This window comes from Phytophthora infestans, genomic scaffold (assembly GCF_000142945.1).
Source record: "Phytophthora infestans T30-4 supercont1.2 genomic scaffold, whole genome shotgun sequence".
In the NCBI taxonomy this organism is placed as follows: Eukaryota; Oomycota; class Peronosporomycetes; order Peronosporales; family Peronosporaceae; genus Phytophthora; species Phytophthora infestans.
In genome coordinates, this window is record NW_003303757.1 from 4,582,141 (window position 1) to 4,585,572 (window position 3,432).

Consider the following 3,432-nt stretch of genomic DNA (forward strand, 5'->3'; position numbering starts at 1 on the left):
TGTGTGGGCCTCCTGCTGTGTCTTTGTGGTGTCTGCCTGGCTCCTGGCACGTGTGGTATGCTACCGCAACGCCCAGCACACCTGTAAAGACGGCATCACTTCAAAAATGTATCGTGTGGGATCGGGGAAGAAACGCGTCTAAAGTCAACGAGGAGGGTGGGCATGGGCACGCGTTGGTGCGGAGAGCGTGATAGAAGGGGTGCAGAGCGTGTGTGAGTGGCGTGGGGTGCGTGCTGGCGGCGTGACATGTGGGTGTGAATTTGCGTTTGCGTGGCCTTGTGGTCTAGTGGTATGATTCTCGCTTAGGGTGCGAGAGGTCCCGGATTCGATCTCCGGCAAGGCCCTGTTCTTTGCTCACCTTTTTTGGTCCCTCCTGAAACTCGCTCGTCTTGGCTTGTGTGGACCTCCTGCTGTGTCTTTGTGGTGTCTGCCTGGCTCCTGGCACGTGTGGTATGCTACCGCAACGCCCAGCACACCTGTAAAGACGGCATCACTTCAAAAATGTATCGTGTGGGATCGGGGAAGAAACGCGTCTAAAGTCAACAAGGAGGGTGGGCATGGGCACGCGTTGGTGCGGAGAGCGTGATAGAAGGGGTGCAGAGCGTGTGTGAGTGGCGTGGGGTGCGTGCTGGTGGCGCGACATGTGGGTGTGAATTTGCGTTTGCGTGGCCTTGTGGTCTAGTGGTATGATTCTCGCTTAGGGTGCGAGAGGTCCCGGATTCGATCTCCGGCAAGGCCCTGTTCTTTGCTCACCGTTTTGGTCCCTCCTGAAACTGGCTCGTCTTAGCTTGTGTGGGCCTCCTGCTGTGTCTTTGTGGTGTCTGCCTGGCTCCTGGCACGTGTGGTATGCTACCGCAGCGCCCAGCACACCTGTAAAAACGACATCACTTGAAAAATGTATCGCGTGGGATCGGGGACGAAACGCGTCTAAAGTCAACGAGGAGGGTGGGCATGGGCACGTGTTGGTGCGGAGAGCGTGATAGAAGGGGTGCAGAGAGTGTGTGAGTGGCGTGGGGTGCGTGCTGGCGGCGCGACATGTGGGTGTGAATTTGCGTTCGCGTGGCCTTGTGGTCTAGTGGTATGATTCTCGCTTAGGGTGCAAGAGGTCCCGGATTCGATCTCCGGCAAGGCCCTGTTCTTTGCTCACCGTTTTGGTCCCTCCTGAAACTGGCTCGTCTTAGCTTGTGTGGGCCTCCTGCTGTGTCTTTGTGGTGTCTGCCTGGCTCCTGGCACGTGTGGTATGCTACCGCAGCGCCCAGCACACCTGTAAGAACGACATCACTTGAAAAATGTATCGTGTGGGATCGGGAACGAAACGCGTCTAAAGTCAACGAGGAGGGTGGGCATGGGCACGTGTTGGTGCGGAGAGCGTGATAGAAGGGGTGCAGAGGGTGTGTGAGTGGCGTGGGGTGCGTGCTGGCGGCGCGACATGTGGGTGTGAATTTGCGTTTGCGTGGCCTTGTGGTCTAGTGGTATGATTCTCGCTTAGGGTGCGAGAGGTCCCGGATTCGATCTCCGGCAAGGCCCTGTTCCTTGCTCACCTTTTTGGTCCCTCCTGAAACTCGCTCGTCTTGGCTTGTGTGGGCCTCCTGCTGTGTCTTTGTGGTGTCTGCCTGGCTCCTCACACGTGTGGTATGCTACCGCAGCGCCCAGCACACCTGTAAAGACGGCATCACTTCAAAAATGTATCGTGTGGTATCGGGGAAGAAACGCGTCTAAAGTCAGCGAGTAGGGTGGGCATGGGCACGTGTTGGTGTGGAGAGCGTGATAGAAGGGGTGCAGAGCGTGTGTGAGTGGCGTAGGGTGCGTGCTGGTGGCGCGACATGTGGGTGTGAATTTGCGTTTGCGTGGCCTTGTGGTCTAGTGGTATGATTCTCGCTTAGGGTGCGAGAGGTCCCGGATTCGATCCCCGGCAAGGCCCTGTTCTTTGCTCACCTTTTTGGTCCCTCCTGAAACTCGCTCGTCTTGGCTTGTGTGGGCCTCCTGCTGTGTCTTTGTGGTGTCTACCTGGCTCCTGGTACGTGTGGTATGCTACCGCAACGCCCAGCACACCTGTAAAAACGACATCACTTGAAAAATGTATCGTGTGGGATCGGGGAAGAAACGCGTCTAAAGTCAGCGAGTAGGGTGGGCATGGGCACGTGTTGGTGTGGAGAGCGTGATAGAAGGGGTGCAGAGCGTGTGTGAGTGGCGTGGGGTGCGTGCTGGTGGCGCGACATGTGGATGTGAATTTGCGTTTGCGTGGCCTTGTGGTCTAGTGGTATGATTCTCGCTTAGGGTGCGAGAGATCCCGATTCGATCTCGAGCAAGGCCCTGTTCTTTGCTCACGTTTTGGTCCCTCCTGAACTCGCTCGGCTTGGCTGTGTGGGCCTCCCTGATGGGTCTTTGTGGTGTCTTCCTGGTCCCTGGGCGCGGGGGATATGTTACCGCAAACCCCCAACACACCGCTGTAAGGACGGCATCACTTCAAAAATGTATCGTGTGGGATCGGGAACGAAACGCGTCTAAAGTCAACGAGGAGGGTGGGCATGGGCACGTGCTGGTGCGGAGAGCGTGATAGAAGGGGTGCAGAGGGTGTGTGAGTGGCGTGGGGTGCGTGCTGGCGGCGCGACATGTGGGTGTGAATTTGCGTTCGCGTGGCCTTGTGGTCTAGTGGTATGATTCTCGCTTAGGGTGCAAGAGGTCCCGGATTCGATCTCCGGCAAGGCCCTGTTCTTTGCTCACCTTTTTGGTCCCTCCTGAAACTCGCTCGGTTTGGCTTGTGTGGACCTCCTGATGTGTCTTTGTGGTGTCTGCCTGGCTCCTGGCACGTGTGGTATGCTACCGCAGCGCCCAGCACACCTGTAAAGACGACATCACTTAAAAAATGTATCGTGTGGGATCGGGGACGAAACGCGTCTAACGTCAACGAGGAGGGTGGGCATGGGCACGTGTTGGTGCGGAGAGCGTGATAAAAGGGGTGCAGAACGTGTGTGAGTGGCGTGGGGTGCGTGCTGGCGGCGCGACATGTGGGTGTGAATTTGCGTTTGCGTGGCCTTGTGGTCTAGTGGTATGATTCTCGCTTAGGGTGCGAGAGGTCCCCGGAATCCGATCTCCGGGCAAGGCCCTGTTCTTTGCTCACCTTTTTGGTCCCTCCTGAAACTCGCTCGTCTTGGCTTGTGTGAGCCTCCTGCTGTGTCTTTGTGGTGTCTGCCTGGCTCCTGGCACGTGTGGTATGCTACCCGCAGCGCCCAGCACACCTGTAAAAGACGACATCACTTAAAAAATGTATCGTGTGGGATCAGGGACGAAACGCGTCTAAAGTCAACGAGGAGGGTGGGCATGGGCACGTGTTGGTGCGGAGAGCGTGATAGAAGGGGTGCAGAGCGTGTGTGAGTGGCGTGGGGTGCGTGCTGGCGGCGCGACATGTGGGTGTGAATTTGCGTTTGCGTG